General features: G+C 43.4%; 1 protein-coding gene across 2 annotated transcripts in view; it reads right to left on the bottom strand.

The window, feature by feature from the left end:
- Positions 1–25,421, bottom strand: part of LOC126484253 (ERC protein 2-like) — a 465,233-nt gene that overhangs the window by 3,315 nt on the left and 436,497 nt on the right. The gene's annotated exons all lie outside the window — the stretch shown is intronic.

Genomic DNA, 25,421 nt, shown 5'->3' with positions numbered 1-25,421 from the left:
CCATAATACGTACATGATAACAGACAGGACGGTTTTAGCAAAGTGAAATCTTGTGAAAGGCGGAATGGTGGTTATTGTGAATATGTTAAAAATGGTTCTACGTTGCATTTCTACTGGAAAAACATAAATATCTAAGTTTTCGATCGTTTGTAATTGTCTTCTACCAATTACTTGTGTGAAGGTAAAGAAATACAGGAAGCAGAAAATGAGAGAATGAAACAGAAATTGATAACGTAGATAGGACAGTTGATAACAAGATAGGGCAGTAATAAAACGACAGAGATTTACAAAACTATAGACGAAAGTACAAGTACATATGCTATAGTGGAAGTGGAAGATAAGGGAAGGTGAACCTTCCCAAGTGGATGTACACCATCACTAAAATGATCAAGGAGAGCTTATCATAAACTGAAGAAAACACATTCACTAGTGAAGGTGAATCATCACTGTAATCAGCTAGGGAAAGTGTACAGTGTGCATATTATCCACTACTGGCGTCCAACAATGCTACCACTCGTCAGCATGAATGTAATTGTCGTCAGCTTGTTATGTTATACAGCGGTGTAGTTATGGTTGACAGTAGTGCAGTTACAGTTTACAGTAGTGCAGCTATGGTTGATAGTAGTGCAGTTACAGTTCACATCAGTGCAGGTATGGTTGAATCAGTGAAGTTCTACGAACATCTTAGAGTGGAACGGGGAAATCTCAGTTACAGTTCTGTCTTCCTGGACAAAGATAAGCACGAGTCACTTATCAGCAAGACTAAGTCACTAAAATCTGGACGAATGGGGGCTGGCAACGACTACAAGTTTTTGAAGAGATGTGAAGTGCTAGAAGTGAATGGAGTAACCAAATTAATTCAACCTATAACTGAAGAAGATAAGATTAAATACTACGTTGATGATGAAGAACTGTATTATGTTCTCCATGATGGTCATGTAATAACTAGTCAAGATGGATGCAACTGAATGATGAAATGCTTGAAGTCAAAGTTCTGTAATATAACATACAGAGATGTTCAAATTTATCTTAGTTTGTGTGAGCGTTGTTTACAAAAGCAAAGAGGTCAGAGAAAAGGAATAGCAGTGAAACCAGTGCTGCTCAATGAGCTTAAGTCCAGATGTCAAGTTGATCTCATCGACTTCCAATCGTAACCGGATGGAGACAACAAATTCATTTTGGTTCATCAGGACCACCGCACTAAATTCGTTGTTCTCAGGCCAATAAAGTCCAAAACAGATGAAGAGGTATGTGATAACATTATTGACATTTTTACATTGTTAGGCGCTCCCTCAGTATTGCAGTCTGACAATAGTAGAGAGTTCGTTAACAAAGTAATGAGCAGCTTAACTGAACTATGGCCCAATTTTAAGATCGTCCACGGTAAACTTATACACAGTCAGAGCCAATGCAGCGTAGAGGGAGCAAATCAAGACAGAAAATATGCTAACTACATGGATGCAGGAGCACGACACCGCGGAATGGAACCGTGCATTAACATTTGTGCACCTAATGAAGAATAGCCTGTACATTTGGGAATTAAAAGATCTCCGTACGAAGCGATGTTTGGCTGTCCTCAACAAGTTTACCTCCTGAACATTGATAAACGTTCACTCTGAGGATGACCTTGAAAATATAGTTAATCAAGTGAGTGTTAGCAGTGAGATTGGGACTGAAACGCTGCAGCATAATGATCACAACAAATCTCCATTGCAAGAGGATAACATACCAACAGGAACAGAGGTTGAGAACAGAGAGAAAGATAGTATTCGTGACGATAATGACTACTGCCTGACTGATTAGGCGAGTCAACTCGTGCTATTAAAAAACACAGAACTGAAGCGTAGAAGTGCTTAGAAGAACAAGCTCAAAGAAAGCGGCGGCGTTCAGATCGCTGCTTCCCAACAGTGGAGAAGGGCTGTACTGTGAGAGTTCCAGTTTCCGACTTCGACAGAGGTCGATGTTGGGTGTCGTCCTCGAGACAACGGCCGATGGCTTCTACCGAATCGGGGCGAGAGATGGTGTGCTGAGACAACTATACGCACGGTGATACATTGTTTGTTTTTAAATAATTATGGAAGGGACGATACGATATGGCACTGCGGCTACAACAACATTTTGTTTCAGATCCCAGTTCAGTACTTTGTCTCTAAGAATAACCTCAGGGGAGGAAGTTCCAGCAGAGAAACCTGTTGCCCTGAGGACAGTTGCGACGTCTCAGTCGATGGGAAACGGCCAGGGATTCTTCAAATGCAACTACCAGCAAAAATGTCAGACTCTGAGATGCTTTTTCAAAAACAAAAATGTGTTGTGCAGCTCAAAGTGCTATGGTGCACGTCCTTGGTGGGAACAGCCACACAGTAATACTTTTGGCAAATCGATTTTTGCACGTGGCCGCCGCAATTGTGCATAATATGACCATGTTTTCAGACTACAGGTGATAAATGCAACTTTCGAAGTACGACTGTTTTGTTATTAGAGCCATGGTTCACATTCCTTACTTCTTGGCTGTGAAGGTATACATTCACTAGTCATAGTGCACTGTCCCTAATCAATGTGTACTGTTTGACAGAACTGGAATCAGTAATTCAATTTCACTAAATGGGCCAGTGAAGGTATACTTTCCCTGAAACTTCTACTATAGCACATATAAGACAGAAATGCGGATGTCAGAAACAAGAATATAAAGAAAACAAGAGCACTAGAACTGTAATAGTGGAAGGATTGTTATGGAGTAACAGTAAGGAACTGGATAAGGAATTAACGATCGCCGGCCGGAGTGGCCGAGCGGTTCTAGGCGCTACAGGCTAGAACCGCGCTACCGCTACGGTCGCAGGTTCGAATACTGTCTCGGGCATGGGTGTGTGTGATGTCCTTAGGTTAGTTAGTAGGTTAAAGTAGTTCTAGGTCTAGGGGACTGATGACCTCAGAAGTCCCATAGTGCTCAGAGGCATTTGAATCATTTTGAATTAACGATCAGGACAGAAAATGGGAATTGGGATTTGATATCATTGAACTGACTAAACCAAAACGGTTGCTGAAAGCACTGTGGCTACTCAGAGAATTTGAACCTGATGCAAGTAGAATTGCGACTGTCGAAATTTCCAAAAAACTGTAACGGAGGAATTCTAAAAGATTTTTTTTAAAATCTTTAGTTACCACGAACTATTACAACGTGTACACATGCGGAACTCTGATCCCGTCAGCTGAGCGAAAACATTTACGAGGCTGGAACTATCCGCCGTGGCCTCCTGGTGGGAACAGCCACACAGTAACACTTTTGCCAAATCGACTTTTGCACGTGGCCGCCGCAGTCTGGAAAGTTGGCGTAATGCGGCTGCCGTGTTGCTGAAGAAGCTGGAGTGTAGGTTGGCTCGCTTTTACTGCCCCGTCAGCGGCATAATACACTCGGCTCAGCTGGGAAAAGGGGAGGCGTGATGGACGAGCGCGGGTCGGGGACCGGCCGCGTGCGCCCCCCCACGAGGGGTAAGCCACTCGGAAAGCGCGCCCTTCCGGGCCCTGCCATGCCATGCCACGCCACGCCACGCCACGCCACGCCACGCCACGCACCCTCAGGCGACGCGACAGCCGTTAATTATTAGGTACGAGGGCCTGAGTGGCTGCTATACACTCACAGGACTTCCCTCCAGCCTCACGCCTCAGCGGCGCCCGCCACAACATTGAATGCACAGCGAGGCGGACGTGAGGGCGTGGCGCGGCCACGCCTACGTACGGACTTCAGAAAGTGAGTTAGTCGTGTCGTCTCACTCTATTGTGCAACAATAGTCGCACATTGTCAAAGAGAGTACACGCTCTAGTTTCCCTGCGGACACAGATAAGCTGCAGTACAGATAAAGGCCGATTCACACTTGACGGAACGGAACGTCACTTCACGTCAAGTCAAGTCACGTCAAAATATTCCACAATGCATTTTCAATGGCGGCGTTCACACAGCCCGTCAACGACATGGACGCCAAGTCAACGTCACGTCACGTCACCGTCGAGGTTTCTCGGGAAGGAGGTTTTTGCGCAGACGTAGGTATGGGGAACTGTGTCATCGTCTGCTAACATCGGAAGTAAACCTATTTTCCTCGCCCTCACTCATGTTATTCTAATGGATTTCGTGCTTAAGCGAGGCCAGATTCCTGAAATCAAAAACTGATTCAAGTTTTAAAATGACAGAACAGAGCTGTGACCTACACTGTGTATAAATAATAATCGCTGAAGCAACTTTTGTTAAATAACCTTTCATTAAGTAAATAGTCAGCTCTATTTAAGGAGGAAAATACAGTTGTTTATGGCGTTATTTGCTACAAGAAAAAAGCAACGTAATGGGTACCGTAAACAGACGCAAGTAGCAACAGCAATTGAGAGATTCATACCTCATAAGTTGGTAAGAGATGGAACTGATCCCCCATGGTACACAAAACAGGTCCGAATGCTGTTGCAGAGGCAACGGAAAAAGCATGCGAAGTTCAGAAGGACGCGAAATCCCGAAGATTGGCTAAAATTTACAGACGCGCGAAATTTGGCACGGACTTCAATGCGAGATGCCTTTAATAGGTTCCACAACGAAACATTGTCTCGAAATTTGGTAGAAAATCTGAAGAAATTCTGGTCGTATGTAAAGTGCACAAGCGGCAAGACGCAGTCAATACCTTCGCTGCGCAGTGCCGATGGTACTGTTACCGACAACTGTGCCGCTAAAGCGGAGTTATTGAACTCAGTTTTTCGAAATTCCTTCACCAGGAAATACGAATGGAATATTCCAGAATTTGAAACACGAACAGCTGCTAGCATGAGTTTCTTAGCAGTAGATACCTTAGGGGTTGCGAAGCAACTCAAATCGCTTGATGCGGCAAGTCTTCAGGTCCAGATTGTATACCGATTAGGTTCCTTTGAGATTACGCTGATACAATAGCTCCCAACTTAGCAGTCATATACAACCGCTCGCTCACCGATAGATCTGTACCTACAGATTGGAAAATTGCGCAGGTCGCACCAGTGTTTAAGAAGGGTAGTAGGAGTAATCCATCGAACTACAGACCTATATCATTGACGTCGGTTTGCAGTAGGGTTTTGGAGCATATACTGTATTCAAATATAATGAATCACCTCGAAGGGAACGATCTATTGATACGTAATCAGCATGGTTTCAGAAAACATCGTTCTTGTGCAACGCAGCTAGCTCTTTATTCGCACGAAGTAACGGCCGCTATCGACAGGGGATCTCAAGTTGATTCCATATTTCTGGATATCCGGAAAGGTTTTGAAACCGTTCCTCACAAGCGACATCTAATCAAGCTGCGGGCCTATGGGGTATCGTCTCAGTTGTGCGACTGGATTCGTCATTTCCCGTCAGGAAGCTCGCAGTTCGTAGTAATAGACGGCAAATCATCGAGTAAAACTGAAGTGATATCAGGTGTTCCCCAGGGAAGCGTCCTGGGACCTCTGCTGTTCCAGATCTATATACATGACCTGGGTGACAATCTGAGCAGTTCTCTTAGGTTGTTCGCAGATGATGCTGTAATTTACCGTCTAGTAAGGTCATCCGAAGACCAGTATCAGTTGCAAAGCGATTTAGAAAAGATTGTTGTATGGTGTGAGAGGTGTCAGTTGACGCTAAATAACGAAAAGTGTGAGGTGATCCGCATGAGTTCCAAAAAGAAATCCGTTGGAATTCGACTACTCGATAAATAGTACAGTTCTCAAGGCTGTCAATTCAACTAAGTACCTGGGTGTTAAAATTACGAACAACTTCAGTTGGAAAGACCACACAGATAATGTTGTGGGGAAGGCGAGCCAAAGGTTGCGTTTCATTGGCAGGGCACTTAGAAGATGCAACAAGTCCACTAAGGAGACAGCTTACACTACACTCGTTCGTCCTCTGTTAGAATATTGCTGCGCGGTGTGGGATCCTTACCAGGTGGGATTGACGGAGGACATCGAAAGGGTGCAAAAAAGGGCAGCTCGTTTTGTATTATCACGAAATAGGGGAGAGAGTGTGGCAGATATGATACGCGAGTTGGGATGGAAGTCATTAAAGCAAATACGTTTTTCGTCGCAGCGAGATCTGTTTACGAAATTTCAGTCACCAACTTTCTCTTCCGAATGCGAAAAAATTTTGTTGAGCCCAACCTACATAGGTAGGAATGATCAGAATAAAATAAAAGAAAACAGAGCTCGAAGAGAAAGGTTTAGGTGTTCGTTTTTCCCGCGCGCTGTTCGGGAGTGGAATGGTAGAGAGATAGTATGATTGCGGTTCGACGAACCCTCTGCCAAGCACTTAAATGTGAATTGCAGAGTAGTCATGTAGATGTAGATGTTTCTTTATAAATATTGACTGAACTGTTTGTATGTATACATTTTCGCCAGCAAATAAATGCCGATGTTTTGAAACGTTATTTCACTTTTCAGCAATTTACCATACAATAGTTATTAAGAATATCAGTTGTAAAGTTTGCTTTGGCCATTAATAAACTTCATCGTTGATTGTTCCTCAAATTCCGACACTATACTGCGACTATTTGTATTACGGATGATATCTCCAACCTCACTTTCACCGTTCAGTATTGGGCTACGCGGCTTGACGTCATGTTGACCACCATTGACGGTGAATTGACGTGACGGTCGGTTGCCTTCCGTTGATGTTTAGTGAATCGGCCTTAACAGGTGCACAATAGTATGGGAAGGAGATGGCGCAGCCGCTTTAAACCTACTCCACCGTTAAAGTAGGCGGGACGGTACAATTCTTGTGGTCAAAACTACACACTGATTCAGAAGCTGTAGTGAAATGGTGCGAACAATCTGACCAAGGCCGCACAAACCTGCGTGATGCAGATAGGGAATAAAGGTCAGCAACCACAGACGACAATCTCCAGCCAGTCGAGGAACTGATTCGCAGCAGTCACAGATTTTTCAGCTGTGGGAACGTTCACACAGCGGTTCTCGAATGGCTCCGTGACCAAGGAGCGGATTTCTACAGTCGAGGAACTGGACGATGGGTAGAACGTTCCAAGCGTTGTATACAGGGGCTTAGAGATTTGGTGACAATGTTGAAAAACAGTGGCATGTATCTGTGTCACTTTGAAATGTAGTGCAGCATTTCATAAACGCTGCTTGGCATGCCAGAATACCGTGTAACTCACTTTTCAAGTTCCCTCGTATATATTCTGCAAATCACTGTCCAGCGCGGCACGGGGTGCGCTTTTTACCATTATTTGCCATAAGTTCCCCTGTTGACGTCGGTAATGAAATAATGTCGCTTCTTAATCTCTCAAACGTCTTTCTGCGAGACATATACACAATGGATATAGTACAATCTTTTCGCAGCAGCAGCCAGTGGTACTCTACGTCTATCGAACAGCGTTTCGCGAAATCCAAGCCTTTCTTCGTGCAAAGATTCCCAACCGTGGTGTGTGATCAGCTCATTTGGTTATAACACTGCCCGCGGAAGTTCAGAATCCTGGTTCAGCTGCCGGTCGGGTACATACTTTTCATCTGTCAGGAAGTTTCATCCTCAATGAAGGTCCTGAGCCATCTCCGTCTCACTCCTGAGTAGCTCAACTGACCGTTCACGTCAGCAATTCACTGAATTCTTTCAACAGTTTACCTCCACACGGCCAGGGCAGGACCCCAAACACTTGACCGGTACTCAATAATCGGTTGCAAACAACCCTTGTACACATTCAATAATACTATACATGAGAGTTTATACATCATTCATATTGTAACTATCTTAATTTAAATATCTATCTTAATTCAATGTTATAAATATAAAAAAACGAGAAATGGAAATAAACTAGCGTCAAGGAGAAAGAGAAAAGGACGCCATCAATTACATAGTCTCTAAGACTTTGGGTAACAACACAAACTCCACATTACCGTGATTTCTGCTTCAGCGAGGAGTGAATGAAAAGCTACCAGATTTTTCAATCACTTGCTTGTTTTTAAAGTTCGGGAAAAATCATAACTTTTCTGATTTTGCGGGGTAGGCTATTCTATACTTGTGTGGTTGCGACACAGAGCACTTACGCAGAAACAGTGATATACAGCATATAGTGTACCGTCAAAGTACAAGCTGCTACTGCACAACTGCCTTTATATCAGAAGTGTGACAAAGTTTAAAGTTAGAGAAGACTTGATCCAAAGTAGTGTTCATAAACATTTTGAATTAGCAGCTATTGAACTAACAAAGCTAGGCATCCATAAAAAATAAATCATTCTATGCCTGTACCGCTCACGTGATGGTAATGTGAACACTTTCTTCAAAAAATTAACTGACGCCCAAGAAAGAGTGTAAAGCCATACAACTGATATAACAATATGGAGAAACGTTAATATTAACACAGATTTTGAGAGTGAAATTAGTAACAATTTCCTAAACATTCTGAACGCTTTTGGCACTGCAGAAATGAAAACACTGCTACAAGGGTCTCAAGAAGTTTACCATCTGTCTCAAACTATGTACTTACAGATATCGACAGGGAAAACGGTAAATTATTTATAAAAGATCTCGGCCTATATGATCATTACTGTCAGATAATAAAGATAAAGACACACTTGGTAAGGCCCAGAAGAGGAACTTTTCTGAAAGTAAAATACATACTTTCTCTAAGGTATTGGCACATCAAACCTGGTATGAAGTGTGTACGGAAAGAAATTAGATTTTAATTTCTATAAATTCTGCACATCATTTAAATTAATTTTTGAGGAGACATTTCCGAAAGTAGATGCATAGCTGCGGGTATTATAAAGCCCTCCCAGAAGCCTCAATTTCTCAGTTCTTTGCAAAATCACCACACTAGTCCACAGTTCCAAAATCAATACCAAAGGTACAAAAAGATAAACAGGATGGTAGTGCTTGCTAAAAAAATCATTCCATGGTAACATAATGACAAGTATAGTAACACACAAGTAAAAAATACGACTAGAGCAGTAGAATATCCTCAGTAACCAGCACATCTTGTAAATGACTATTTCTCTGATATTGCGGAGAAGTTGCAACAAAATCTTCCTAAAACACGTGTAGCACTTACAACGAATTACACTGCATGCACAATGATACTGTTCCCACAAGTGAAGTCAGGAAGACAATACAAAAATTAAAGAATAAAAAGTTAGCAGGAATAAATGAGGTTCCAGTCTCTGTTCTGATGACGTGCACAGACAGTATACGAACTCTGCTAACAAACATAACAAATGTGTCGTTTTGTTCAGTCATTTTTCCAGAGTACCTGAAGCAGGCACGGGTTGTGCCTGTACAACCTAAAGGCAATACAGAGAGTATAGAAAACTACGGACCCGTTTCACTAGTGTTAACATTCTCAAAAATAATTAAATCAATCACGAAAGATACACTAATGACTTACATCACTAAGTATAACCTTTTTAACGAAGCACAGTTTGGCTTCCGAAGTGAAAGAAGTACAATATCGTCCATAACAGAATTCACAAAAGTGGTACTTGAACCTCTAGACAGGAATTATTGTGTTAAACATGGTACTTGTCTTGTCAAACGCTTTTGACACCTTTGACCACAAAACCCTACGAGTATTACACAAACTAGACGGAAAAGGTGTAAGAGGAATAGCAAACGTATGGTTCCGTACTTACGTGAAAGATGAGGTGCAAAAGGTAGACATAGTTCACTCACTTGTTGATGATACATTTTTAGTAAAACTATTATCAGACAAGAAACATATAAACACAGATGTCCCTCAGAGTAGCGTATTCCAGTCCAATTCTGCTTGTACATCAATGGCTTTCCAGACAGTATAAAACATGAAGAAAAAATTCTCTTTGTTAATGGCAGCAACATTATAGGCACCGGTAAAACAACAGAATTTGTAATAGAGAAAGCAAATGAAACCTTCAAGGATGTTTACAACTGAGCAGTAGTATTAAATTAACACTGAATGTAAAGGAAACGGAAGCAGCATGCACTTCAACACAAAGAGTGAATACATATATGTTGCACTAAGTATATATGATAAACCTGTAGACTTCGTAAAAACATATCATTTTTAGGGATGAATTTCGATTTTCAATTAGCATGAAATGAACACACAAACATACTGGCATAAAGAATGTCATCAGAGTGCTATGCTCTTAAGGTTCTAGCGCCGGTTTGTAACTGCCTGTGACTTGTTGCGACATACTATTCGTACGTGCACTCAGTTCTTAACTATTTGACTCTTTTTTGGGGATCAAATGCATAAACGACGGAGAAGTTATCAAACCGCCGAAAAGTGCCATAAAATTAATAACTAAAATTAGCAGTCGGTCTCATTGTAAAGAACTATTTAAGAAACTGGATATCCTTTATTACTGTGAGATATCCCTGGATGAATCAAGAAATAATAAATAAAGGTAAAGGCATAAACAGTCATCGTATAGCAAGATACTTAAGGGGGATAAAAATTAAACTTCCTTTGTGGGGGAGGGAAGGACTGGAATAATTGGAGAAAGGAGGCAGGGGATGAAAGGAGAAGCCAATTTTGTACTACGCATAATTTATTCACTGACAACACTTGGTTTCAGAAGCACGAAAGAAGACTGCATTGTGGAAGGGACCAGGAAACATTAGAAGGTTTCAGGTTGATAATATAAAGACAAGATAAAGATCTATGAACCAGAATTTAAACTTTAAAATCTTTCCAACGTCAGATACGGAATGTGATCATAATTTATTGGCCATGAATTGCAGATTAAAACTGAAGAAACTGCAGAAAACAAGAAGATGCGTCCTCGGTAAACCGAAAGAACCAAACGTTGTTTAAGGTTTCGAAGGGGTTGATAAAGAAAGACTGATTAGAGGACCACTCGTCTACGGGTAAGATGATGCCGCCTAAAAATAAATTAAAGAGATTTTTGGAGAAAAGAAAGGAGCTGTATGAATATTAACATCTCAGATGACATGGCAATATTAAGAAAAGAAGGGAAAGCTGAAAGTTGGGACGAGTATATAGAAGGGCTGTACAAGGGAAATTAACTTGAAAGACAGAGGAAGTAGATGAAGATGAAATGGGAGATATGATGCTGCGAGAAGAAACTGACAGATCACTGAAAATGCTGAACCGAAACAAGGCTCCCTAAAAATTACTGACGTCCTTGCGAGATAGCAAGCCACGACAAAACTGTTCCACAGGGTGTGCAAGATATATGAGACAGGCGAAATACCTTCAGACATCTATGAGAATGTAACAGTTCCTACTCCTACTCCTACCCCGAAGAAAGCAGGCAGTGACAGGTGGGTGCATTACAGAACTATCAGTTAATAATCATATAAAGAAGAAAAGACGTAGGAATCGACCACGGTGAAGATCAGTTTGTGTTCTGGATAAGTATGGGAACATGCGACGCAATACTAACCCTACGACTTATCTTAAAAGATAAGATACTCAGAAAGAGTTTGACAGTGTTGACTAAAATACCCTCTTTCAAATTCTGAAGGCTCCAGGAATAAAGCACAAGGAGCGAAAGGTTATACAACTTGTGCAGAAACCAGACGTATCATTTGCAGGCCAGGCCACGCCCGTAGGCAAGTGGTGGTCGCTATTGTGAACGCCAGCGGCGGGGGATATTTTCCAGCCTGGAAATAATGCACTGGTCTTCCCCTAATCCGGCTAAATGGCTGGTTGCCTGGTTCAAATAGCTCTGACACTATGGGACTTAACATCTGAGGTCATCAGTCCCCTAGAACTTAGAACTACTTAAAGCTAACTAACCTAAGGACATCACACACATCCATGCCCGAGGCGGGATCCGAACCTGCGACCGTAGCGGTCGAGCGGTTCCAGACTGAAGCGCCTAGAACCGCTCGGCCACTCCGGCCGGCGCTGGTTGCCTGGACCGACCACGCTGTTTCCAAGGACTTTTGGCAAAGAAAGTTCTGAACGTCCTGGGAGGAAGCAGTACATTACCGCAAGTAGTACGAGCATTAACAGCAATGGCCAAATAAAGTGCTAATTGGCTGAAAAGCCCAAATATTAAAATAACGTTGTGGAACGGTTTTGCAGCACGCGAAGTCGAGAATCAGCCGGCAGCCCTCGCGAGGGTAGGACGGGATTTGTGGGCCCTGTGGAGAGGAGTTGAGGTTTGAAAAGTGTTGCGCGTGCGAAATCGGGAATGAGTTATTATGGAAGACAATACATTCCATTTTTTCCAGCAGAAACTAGAGGCGTTTTTGCGCGTGTCCTCGTTCTTAACTTTAAACTGTTATCCTGTTTTATTTGTAGGGAGGAGATGGTAGGGACCATTTGTTGACGGTATAGTGACTGTCTGTGGTGCTTATTTTCCAATCCAGTGGTCGGGTCTGAGAGACTTTTGAAAGAAGTTAGATTGCGAAAGGTTAATGACTAGTGACACACGTTAGTGACAATTTTAACCCTATCTCGCGGGTCAAAGCTAAGCTGGTGGCCCTTGACTGTAAATTTCTAGTAGTGTGGGGAATTAATTCGGATGAGCCAACAAACGTTTCCAAGGAAGTCTACGGAGCAATAAGTCGTGTGATCTGTCTCGCACCCCGCGCGTAAGCCGTCCTCCGACGGGACGTGTTTCTCATTGCTAAGCACGCCAGACGTGGTTTACATCGCGGTTGCTGCACGCCGACAACCGAGCTGGTGCATCACACGGAACGCTTTCCTCAGCATGATTTGCGCTGGAGCGCTCTTCAGTGGAAGTTGTCGGTTGTATCTGGCTCGCAACTCACACTATTTGTTTGCGAATATGCACAGGCGTAAAATTCCTACGTTGGCTCTATTACTCGCACATTTCCTCTTTGTAAATACGCTAGTAATGTTGTTCTCCCTTTAGTATATATGCATGAAAACAACAGTATCCAGTCAGTAAGAATATCAGCTTAAAAATTTCGTTTCGAAACAGAGTGATACAAATTTGAATGAGTCTCCACATAAGACAAACTGCTTCATCGTTCGCACTTTTTAATAAAACCCTAAGGTGATACTTACTAGATCACTTTTTTTAATCGTTAGCAGAATTTTCAAAACAAGTGAAATACAAGACTTGAAACAAGAAAGCGCAAAAATCCTACCGCAAATAGTACACGCTCTCTTGCATATAAAGCAAATATTTTTAAAAATCAAATATTTATTACAGTAGAAAAATACTGAATTAGAATAGAATCAGATACTGATGTAGAAAGAAGATTAGCAATTAACTGGTCCATGCTGCTTGGCATGTTCACAAAATAGAACAAACTCACTCTTGTGAGAGAGTGCTCTTGTATTTACTTGACATAAAATATTACAGAACGCACTTGTGGTACATTAATAAGTAAGTTCAAAACCTTTTAAAAAATCCGAAGTTAAATGAAATTTTTTTAATGTAGTAGGGCGCGAACGAGCTGCTCTTTACCTCCACATTGTGACTCCGCGTCTCTATCCACCATACAACACTGGCCTTACATAAAATGCGATTATGTCTTTTATGTGACGTCCCCTGAGGACTTTAATCGACGAAATGTTTTTAACTGACATTGACAACTAAAAATTACACCAAGAACATCACGTCCTTTTATGAATTTTCAATGTGCTGCTGCTTCGAAACGAAATACTTTCATAACATGCAAAACATACTACGAAGAAAACCAATTACGGAAATTCTTTAACCACACATATGACATTTCTCGTCATTTTTCTACAGTAAATAGTACCGAGAACAACGCTTTTTCGATAGATCCTCAGCGTTCTGGTGCTTTGGGACAGAATATCATCACAGACCGCAACTTACGATACAAAACTCACCAAATACGAGCTTTGAAAACGACGAAATCCAACATGTCTTCTTCCAAGTTCTGCTTGTGGCTTAGATGCGACCTCGTATGTTACTGGCCACGTTCCTCTTCACAAAGCAAAAATCTGACTTCTCTTACGCTACACAGTGCTGTGGAACGTGAAATTCCAAATTGCGACATTATATAATTCGAACAGCTCCACATCCACGAACGCTTCCTCGTCCCGTGCGAAGACGGCTTAAAGTCGTGAAAAGGGTGAAAAAAAAATATTTGGAAGGAAACTTGCTACCTTGCGCATCACAGCTCACGACACTATCAGCTTAACAACGAGTTCAGTATAGCAACATTGCTTTGTTACGTTCAAGAGCCAAAGAAACTGCTATAGGTATGCGTATTCAAATAGAGAGACATATAAACAGGCAGAATAAGGCGCTGCGGTCCGCAACCCCTATATAAGACAACAAGTGTCTGGCGCAGTTGTTAGATCGAATACTGCTGCTACAACGGCAGGTTATCAAGATATAAGTGAGTTTGAACGTAGTGTTATAGTCGGCGCTCGAGCGATGGGACACAGCATCTCCGAGGTAATGATGATGTGCGGATTTTCTCGGACAAACATTTCACGAGCGTACCGTGAATATCCGGAATCGGGTAAAACATCAAATCTCCAACATGGTTGCGGCCGGAAAAAGATCCTGCAAGAACGGGACCAACGACGAATCAAAACAATTGTTCAACGTGACAGAAGTGCAACTCTTCCGCAGACTGCTGCAGATTTCAATGCTGGGCCCCCAACAAGTGTCAGCGTACGAACCATTCAACGAAACATCATTAATATGGGCTTTCGGAGCCGAAGACCAACTTGTGTATCCTTCATGACCGTACGACACCAAGCTTTACACCTTGTCTGGGCTCATCAACATCGACATTGGACTATTGATGACTGGGAACATGTTTTCTGTTCGGACGAGTCTCGTTTCAAATTGCATCGAGCGGATGGACGTGTACGGGTATGGAGACAACCTCATGAATCCATAGACCATGCATCTCAGCAGGGGACTGTTCAACCTGGTGGAGGCTCTGTAATGGTGTGTGGCGTGTGGATTTGGTGTGATACGGGACCCCTGATACGTCTAGATAGGCCTGTGACAGGTGACATGTACGTAAGCATCCTATCTGATCACCTGCGTCCATTCATGTCCATTCTGCATTCGACGGACTTGGACAATTTCAGCAGGACAATGCGACACCCCTCACGTCCAGAATTGCTACAGAGTGGCTCCAGAAACACTCTTCCGTGTTTATAAACTTCCACTGGTCACAAAACTCCCCTGACATGAACATTATTGAGCATATCTGGGATGCCTTGCAACGTGTTGTTCAGAAGAGATCTCCACCTCCTCGTACTCTTACGGATTTATGGACAATGCTGCAGGAGTCATTGTATTAATTTTTTCCAGCACTTCTTTTGACATTAGTCGAGTCGATGGCATGCCGTGCTGCGGCACTTCTGCGTGCTCGCGGGGGCACAACACGGTATTAGGCAGGTGTATCAGTTCCTTTGGCTCTTTTTTACATATGGTATACACTCTCTACAGACTGTATGAACAAATATAGCTCTTTGTTACTTAACTACGACAAACTGTACCAAAACGACGCGCTTTTGATAGATCATCGTTGTGCTGTATCGCTGAAACGATATTCTTTCATAGCACCCAAGTTACAACAGGAAAAAGATCAAATGCAGGAAGCCTGCCGATATATACTTTCCTGCCTTTTATTATAACAAATCGTAGGTGAAATAACGCGTTTTCGAGAGATCGTCAATTTGTTGATGCTGTGAAACAGCTTATATTCATACTATGTACCCTATGGTAAATAAATCCCGCCAAATACGTAGTTTATGTCAATGAAAAACGACGGCTCGCAAGTTCCGCTTGTGACGTAAAACGATGTCGCGTCTCATTGGCCTCGCTCCTCTCCACGAGGCAAAAATCTGAGATGCCAGACTTTTCATTTCACGCTCCGTGGTGTGGGGCGACGTGGAAGTCCACGTTGTGACGTCAACAGCTCCTCGTCCACGTGCGTTTTCACATCCCGTGAGAGGACGGCTTTAAGAGTAAGTGGATTCTGGTCGCGGCCAGATCGTCACCCGATGCTACGGAAGCTCCGAGGCACGTAGGAATGGAACGTTTCAGAACGTGAAAGGGAAGCACTAGTTGAGAAGGGAGTTAGACACAGTAGTAACCCATCTCCGATGTTATTCAGTCTTTGTATTGAGCAAGCAGTAAAGTAAACAAAGAAAAAATTTATAAAGGGAATTAAATTCCAGGGAGAAGAAACGAAAAAAGTTCGAGGTTTGCTGATGAGATTGTAATTCTGTAGGAGACGGTCGGGATTTGGAGGAGCAGTTGAACGGTACGGTTAATGTCTTCAAAAGATGAACAACAACAAATGTAAAACAAGGATAATGGGACGTGGTCGAATTAAATGAGGTCATCGTGGGGAATTACACTGGGAAATGAGACACTAAAAGTAGTGTTCAACTTAATGGAACCAAACTTGTGCTTAGTTTACTACAAGCGGATATCGAGAGAGCGTAACTATACGAATTTTTTTATTTTTAGCGGAAGTGTTCTGCTTGTCATTTCACATTAAATCGGATTGTTAGTTCGCGGTAGAAGAGGCGAAATAACTACGGAAGCGTTGGCTTTCAGTACTTGGGCTGTAACTTGCCGTTTATCGCTGCTCGTACTTCCTGACGTTTTCAGCACAACCGACTGATACTAAATCAGGGATACAGAGAAATTTATGCGACAGTATTTAGCTAGATGCACGACACCATTGCTCTTACTTTGCTAAATAAATGATTATACCAGAATGACGAACTGATCCCATTCGGTTAGTCATATGTCTGACCGTCACGCTTAACAATAAAATATTGGATTCGAATACAACGTCTCCCATAGTTCTGCATAAAGACTGACGATGACAGACGACAGTGAAATAAGGACACATTTCTAGTTGAACGCGACCAAAGCTTCCGAGTGTGCACACATAATGGCACAGAGTTAACAAACTATTTCCGAACCAACACATAACGTTCGTGCTACGTCTTATCGTGCAAGTCCTGGTGCTTTCCTCATTGCAGCTACGTGTAACATGTTACGATTAAACGTCGACTACTTGTAAAACTCACGAACTGAAAGTGCATCAGCATACTGGATGGGTATGATTGAAGTGAAGCTACTCACAAAAGGGCACCGCGGGATGGAATTATCGTATGGTAGCGAAACTTGGTAGATGTTCTAATGCGTTAATGCGGAACCGATTTACACTGTAAAAAAGATATTTCCAATTTTGTCCACCAAGTGCACATCTGGTGTTGTACAGCATCTCATTGACGCCTCCGGTGTGTAAGTGGTGGTTACTAATAACATCAACGTTATGCCTTTCTCATTTGTTTGACATTTTCTGCCCACGTCCCGTTCTTAATCCATTACATAGTGAAAAATTTCTATACTTCTTTTCTGCATTCACAGTGCCAGATTTGCACCTGGTGACGAAAATTGGAACTAATTTTTTCCAAAGTACATCGGTTCCGCATTAACGCATTAGGAAATATACCAACTTGTGCTGGCATTCGATAATTACAACCCACACTGGACCTCTGTGAGTTGTGCACTTTAATTACAGAGGAGTGAACAGCCGTAATGTTTCCTGTATTGAACAAGATATTGCACAGGCTTTCGCCGAGTAATGAAACGCTTTTGTATGTATAGTTCATATTTAAGTTGTTTATTCATCGCGACACTGAAGCTGCAGTAGTCGAAAGTACATAAGCGAGTGCTGAAAGCACCAGGAGTTTTTTCTCCGCCAGCAGAAATTACCCACTAAACCGATTTCTCACTCGTAGAGGTTCAAGAAGTAATATGTCTCACGTAAAGTTTTATTTAATCCAAGTCTAGCATCGACGTCTCTCACTTAGGGAGATATAAGAAAAGAGCGTAGAGAAGAATTGTATGTGCTTAGAATTTAGAAATATTGTATTGTTGATGATGAAGTCCCATACTCCTTGACAGAGCGTAGGGGAACGATGCGGGAGACCCGCACCGCCGTACTAGGCAAGATCCTAGTAGGTGATTTGCCATTGCCTTCCTCCGACCGTAATGGGGATGAATGATGAAGACGACACAACAACACCCAGTCATCTCGAGGCAGGTGAAAATCCCTGACCCAGCCGAGAATCGAACCCGGGAGACGCTACCGCGAGACCACGAGCTGTGGACGTATTGTAATAATTATAAAGCTTTCGTCTACTATGCCTAATACAAAGTTATTTAAAGAAATCTGCCCGCTTCCCTTCTTTTCTGTGTTTTCAAGCTCATATCTTCTACCAAAAATTAAATGATCAGTATCTGTAGAAAATAGAAAAAAATCGGTGACTATATATACGATCGATACATGTCAACTAATTCGTCTTTATTTCCTACAACACTGAGGCCGTGCAGAGAATCAACAATCATGCGTGTATTTGTCTGACCTTTCGATTACGTACAACGCATAGCATTTTCTGTGGTAAAGATCTAAATCTACGTCTGTACTCCACTAGCCACCTTACGGTGTGTAGTGGGCACGAAACAAATGATTTATCCAAAATCTTAAGTGTACAACAACAGACACACACTGACGATACCAAAACGTTGCTACCAGCTGCTTAACCACTGAACTGGGTACTTTTCGAGCGCGCTCCTTTGACTCGGTGGGTAATTCCTCCTAGCGCTGGCTGGCGCATTTGCGCCATGTGTCTCGCTCACTCATTCAAACATTTCTTTGTTCATTTTAATTTCTGAGTCAAACCTTAAGTGGGCCGGGATCGAGTAGAAAGTATTAAAGAAAAGAATGAAATTTTATTTTCGCTTAGCTACATGTCTTTTCTGTGTGAAATATTTTCAAACACGGTGCTGCACAGAAAGGAGCTTCACAATATGCCCACCAGTAAATTGTTCTAACGGTAGTTCGATAGGCACCTAAAATTACCAGTTCAATTTTTCACAAGAAAGAAGTAAGTATAACAATATTTACGTCGTAATTTTGCACAATAGACCTAACGGAAGAAAATTTATTGGTTGTTAAGCAGGGTCAGTTCGGTTGTTAATCTAGACCTCCAAATGAATTCCAGCGTCACCATCTTAAGGACATAAAAAACTAACCACCATGTGATGGTGATTTACTCTTTATACTGCATAATCAGTGAGTGAGAAACTTCTGGAACGTTACAGAGGTGGGCTTTGGTAACTGGAGTATGGAAACTAGCGGGCGGAAGACACAGCCACCCACTGCGAGTGCCTGCGGCTGGCGATGCAGATCAAGCACATCCTGCGACCTGAGAGGGAAGACCTGTCTCAGAGTGCCTGGAGTTCGCAAAACGCCCCGTAAATGTGGTGCAAGCTTGTTAAGAGCATAGAATTTAGGAACAACGAAATTTGTTGGCCAAAAAGTGTGGAAGTGTAATTAATAATCAACTTCTTTCTCTTCTTTTTTTCTTTTGGTTGTGCCTTTGTCCCGCATCGGCTCAGGATCGGGATGGTTATGCACGGATTTGGCATCATTAGTTTAATGACTGCCCGGATGCACTTCCAGTCGCCAACCCATTACCCCCACCCCCTCTCCGGGATATGTACTGTGTGTGCCCCTACTGCCTGTGTGTAGCGTTAGTCACGCAAAAATGAGCGAAAGTTTTCTAATCATTTGCAAATCGTGTAACTGAGATGTGACTTGGGTATCACTGCGGTGTTCACTTGCGGGATGTGGGAAACCGCCTATAAACCACATCCAGGCTGGCCGGCACACTGACCTTCTTCGTTAATTCGATGGGCGGGTTCGATCTGGTGTCTGCGTAACTCCCCGTCCTGGAAGTCGCGCTTTAATGCGCGCATCTATCCAAGCGAGTAATCACCATTCAACTTCTTTCACTTCGTGTTCTACGTGAGTCATTCCAGCGATCTGCACTGACGTAAGTAGTCTGTTTTACAATGGATTTGACGGTAATTAGGAGCCACTTGGAAAATATGGAGACCAAATTTATGGAGATCTTTTGGTTAAAAATCATTTTGGATACAGCCTTAGTGTTCATCTTTAAGACATTTTAAAATGCATCTTGCATATTAGTGCATTTTAATACGTTGATTAGAAGTTCAAACAGGCAGTTTTAATCCCGTATTTCGAATGACTTGAGTCTGATATTTGTATTTCAGATTATTTGGGCAAGCATTAACTTCAGTTAAACTGCAAACTTTGCATGCTGCTGCGCTGCAGAACTACTAAAATTGGTGCGTACTGTGGCTGGCGGCGGTTCAAGGTAAGCCGTGTTTACTTTTCAGCTACTGCAGCTTCAAATTAAAAAACTGAACTGCTCTGTTACACTCTTGACAGCTTGCAATACCTAGTCACGCGTCTCAACGATTTGATAAACATTGTATTTTTAAGGCAATACCAAAAAAGTTTTTTGTAGAATTATGAACTTCGTTCTAAGTTCGTGTGTATCGCTCGGTTTGGAGAATGGCTATCTCCTCTACAGTAACCAACATAGTAATCAACATGTACTACGCACATAGAGATTTTGTGAAACTGAGCTCGCTCTGTTCTTCCTTGTGCTTCAGAGAAGTTTGCAGGTAACGCAATGGAATTTCCAGATAAAGCATCGGCGTATATAAATGATCTGCTGGGTAACGTCATAGGTTCTTTGAGGCTATTCGTGGAAGATGCTGTTGCAAGTTGGAGGACAGTTGAAACACCACAAAACTGTAGCGAAATATACGGAGATCTGCCGATGGTCGAAAACTCCACTACCGTTCGTTTACTCTATTGGTTATAAATCACTGAAGACTGTAACAACTGTAAAACATCTGTGAGTCACCGTCCGGAGCACCATAAAGTGGAACAGCCATGTAAAACATGTTGTAGGACCGACAGATTCTGGACTTGGGCTCCAAGGAAGGACACGATGGAACTGTAACAGTTCAGTGAAAGAAGTGGATGGCAGAAAACTCGACTGACCAATTCTTGACTGTTGGTCGTCAATTTGAGTACCTTATCAGGTAGGATTAAAACAGAAGGTAGTTAAGATCAAAGAAGAGCGGCGCGTTTCGCCACGGGTTCGGTTAGTAAGCCAGAGAGTGTTATGGAGATGCATATCAGTTTCCACTGACAGAGGCTGCAAGAGAGGTGGTGCGCCCCAACGGAGCGGTTTAGTGCTGAAATTACGAGGGTGCACGTTCCAAGAAGAGTCTAGCAACATGTTACATCCACTCATATATATGTCCACGACGGGAAAAATGAGAGACATTACAGCTCAATCAGATAGTTACTGACAACTCTTCTTCCACTAAACTTTAACGGGTGTAGCAGGAAGATGGGTAGATAATAGTGCTGCTCGAAGTACCCTTCGTTTAACATTGTAAGTTGGCTTGCGGGGTATTGATGTAGACGCTGGGTGCGAGAACAGGTTTCAATAAAGTAGGCCTGAAAGGGTAGCACTTCTCTTTTTTCCACACTTTGTGTCAGCCTACAGTTCTACATTGTTAGAAACTGCTCCGCGACTAATCTAAATACATAAAAATGTAAATGTTTGTTTGTTCAAAACTCAAATCTCCGAAAGTTCTTCGCCAACTGCTTTGAAAGTTTGGCACAACGTTACATTCGAATAACTGCTTGTTTTATATACCTAACGCATCGCCATCTTAAAATACATAAATACAAGTACATATTTAATATGGATAGGGGAAATGTTTGCTGAAGATCTCGAAAAACACGTGACCGATTTATTTAAAATTTCTACTCGATACTCTTGTGAATATTCGGACCGATACAGGCTATATATTGTTAATACACAGTGTGTCCCAAAAAAACACCAATAACGTTAAGTATGTCGTTCGGGAATGCAAACGGATCGGTTTTCACAAAGGAACCCATACCCGGAAGCGCACGGCTTGGACTCTAGAGAGCGTCGAAGCCTGAGAACGAACGGTTATGACTGTTTGTTTCGATCCGTTTTGGAGTCTGAACACGGAAGGTATGCAACCCTCTAGCCATTCGTGTACTGTGGATGGACGAGATGAGCTTAATAACATTCCTGAGCATGTGCTACATTCCTGCACACAGCCCCTGTGCGCATCCTACAGCGGACCCTGTGTGTCTGCCAGTGCAGTAACGTTGTTGACAGCAGTGCGATACGTACCAGTACACAGCTGCGAATATGACTAACATGGTGCTTGCACACGGCAAAGCGGATTGCAATAAGACAGCTGCTGCAAGATTCAAACTTATCCAAACAGACGTTTGCAACCATCGAAAGATGCCTCAGAAGCCAGAAAGCCGCACGTATGTATTTTGTGCCTGAGGTGTGTCCTTTGTACAATAAACTAGTAGCACTTTGTGCTTGGTACTTGCGAATACTGCCCCCTGTCCACTGTTTGCCCTATGGTCGTCGACACTCGGCTCAAACACTACAGCTGGAGGAGGAAGTTTTTACAATGTTCGAAGAGGACCAAACAACCAGCACTCGGCAGGTGGCACAGGCGCTGCACACGGGTAAAAGTGCCATGTGTCGGGCTGTCCATGGACACCGACTCCACCCATATCATCAACAGAAACTCCAGGCATTACGGGAAGAGGACTAGCCACGAAGTGTAGAGTTTGTGCAGTGATATTTACAACAATGCATTCTCCAGCCACAACTCCCGAGCTTGGTGCTATTCACGGATGAATGCACATTTGCTAGAACGGGATATTAAACTTACACAACACGCATGTTTGGGCGCAGGAAAACTCACGAGCGCCGGTGATTCAAAATCACCAACATAGCGTCGGTATTAACGTCTGGGCTGGGATAACTGTTGACCAAATCATTCGGCATTCCACTACCAAACAGACTAAAAGGACTGATCTTCCTCACATTTATTAGAAATATTTTGCCTGTCTTACTGGATACAATACCTTTAAATGTTCGGATGGACATGTGGCTGCAACACGACGGAGCTCCAACACGCGTTGATATCGACGTGCGAAATCACCTTAAAGTCGCATATCCCAGCTGATGGATTGGTAGTTGCATGGCCAGCACGGTCGCCAGACTTGACACCTCTCGACTATTTCCTGTTGGGTAATATGAAGAGTATGGCGCATGGCACACTTATAACGTCAGTGGAGGACCTAATTGGTCGAGTTCACGGAGCGATTGAAATACTGCAAAGATCACCTCACCTACTGGCTCACCCACGTACTGGTTCATATGCGTGAGGCTCAGTGCGGACGATGGGGGCTCTGCATTGACGCAAGAGGTAATCTGTTCGAAGCGTGTGCTATAAGCTACTAATGTGGTACTCACACCCATCTCGGTATTCGGCGCTCTCCAGTGCCCAAGCACTGCGTTTCTGAATAGAATAGGATACATAACTTGTACATTATCGTTAATAAAATTACATATAACAGTAATGTGCAGGTTTGCTTTTACAACCGACTGCGAGAAAGAAAATGCTGTACCTTGCTCTGCTGTGAATATGTGCAGCTTTGCTTTCTTTCTCGCAGAGAGAACTACGATAGCAAAGCATTTTAACCATTAGAAAAACAGTTTCAGGTGTAGATTTTCTTTCTATTTATATAAACACATTGTTCAGCCCGCTATGTGCACCTTTGGCACGGATAACGACTGCGTCGCTTCGTGGCATGGAAAGAATGAGGGACCTGCACACAAAAGTCACTTAATTCTCGTAAGTTCCGAGGACAGGGGCGATGACTCTGACGACATGTTCAGTCACATCCCAGATCTGCTCGATCGCGTTCAGATCTGGCAAGATGGGGGGATGGGGCAGCACTCGCCACTGTGTTCCTCGACCCACTCCACCACACTTCTGGCTTTGTGAAATGTCGCAGCATTATCTTGCTGAAAAATTCCTTGCACGAGCTCCACTGGCCACATGGATGCCAACGTCAATGTTCTCCAGAGTAAAATGGAACCGCCGCCGGCTTGTCTCTGTCCCTCCACACGGGTGTTGAGGAGCTGCTCCCCTCGAAGACGACGGTTTCGCGCCGTTCCATCAGCATGGTGAAGAGGGTATCGGGATTCATCAGACCATGCAACGCTCTGCCACTGTGCCAACGTCTATTGCCGATGGTCACGTGCCCATTTCAGTCATAGTAGCTGATGTCGTGGTGTTAATATTGGAACATGCATGGGTCATCGGCTGCGGAGGCCCATAGTTAGGAGCGTTCGGTGCACTGTTTGTGTTCAGACACACTTGTGCTCTGCCCAGTATTATAGTCTGAGTTTAGTTCCGCCACAGACAGACGTCGCTTCTGTTTTACCAGTCCACTCAGTCTACAACGTCCGACATCTGTAATGAGGGGTGGCCGCCCATCCCCACGAAGTCTGGACATTGGTTTCACCACGTGTTGAATATATTCACCACAGCACTCCTCCAACAACCGACAAGTCGTGAAGTTTCCGAAATGCTAGTGCAGAGACTACGGGCCATCACAGTCTGCCCTGGGTCAAACTCAGTTAAATCGCGCACCTTCCCCATTTGTCTCGTTATTTCTCGCCAGGTGACGCTGCTACCGCCTGCACGCTTTTATATCGATAGTAGGTCAGTGGTCGTAACGTTCTGGGTGATCACTGTATCTAAAGGGAAGTCAGATGACAACCGAACACCTACCAGAACGGAACGATGGAATGGTTCCGTTCACAAGTAATCACCACACGCGTTAAGGCATTTATACCACTGGAAGATGGGACGATCAATTCCTGTTTCGCACAACTCGGCCGGCCACTGACTGATCCACAACCGCAACCATACTTGCACTTCCTCTCCTAACTGAAACCGACATCCACGCATGTCATTCTCCAAGTCGCCAAAGATATGAAAACCACACAGTTAAAGATCCGGGCTGTATGGAGGATGCTGCAGTGTTTCCTAACCAAATCGCTGAAGTGTAGCGTAGCCTTCATCTGATTAGCTGTGTGGTGCGGCCTTTGTCGTATGGCAGGACGATTCAGTCCGACAGCATTCCTGGGCCCTTTGACTTTACGGCGTACTTTCTGTAAAGCGTCTTCATAGCGCTGCGCATTGACTGTGGTTCCACTCTCAAGGAACGCGACGGGCAGAGCGCCCGTCTGCTCGAAGGAGGTCATCATGACCTTACCGGAACTTGCGTGAACAGCTTTGAATTCCTTTGGTAGAGGATATGTGGGATTTTTCCACTGCTGACTTTGCCGTTTGCTCTCGGGATGTGGGAATGCTGCCGGACGGAATCATTCAACGCCCGCTCCCACACTGCCAATCGGGTGAAGCCTATGCTACACTTCAGCGATTTGGTTGGGAAACAATGCAACATCCTCCATACAGTCCGGATCTTTCACCAAGTGATTTTTTGCATCTTTGTCGACCTGAAGAAATACTTGCGTTGATGTCGGTTTCAATCCGACGAGTTGTGCATCCGTCAGCGGGCGACCGCGTTCAACAAAACAGGAACTGATTGTCTCGTCTGTCAGCGGGATAGATTACTTAATGCGTGTGGTGATTATTTTTAACGGAACCATTCCATCGTCCGACTGCGGCGGGTGTTCAGTTTTCAAATGGTTCAAATGGCTCTGAGCACTATGCGA

The sequence above is a fragment of the Schistocerca serialis genome, chromosome 6, assembly GCF_023864345.2.
Source record: "Schistocerca serialis cubense isolate TAMUIC-IGC-003099 chromosome 6, iqSchSeri2.2, whole genome shotgun sequence".
Lineage (NCBI taxonomy): Eukaryota > Metazoa > Arthropoda > Insecta > Orthoptera > Acrididae > Schistocerca > Schistocerca serialis.
The sequence above is the reverse complement of the archived record's forward strand: the minus strand, read 5'-3'. Positions and strand labels throughout refer to the sequence as shown.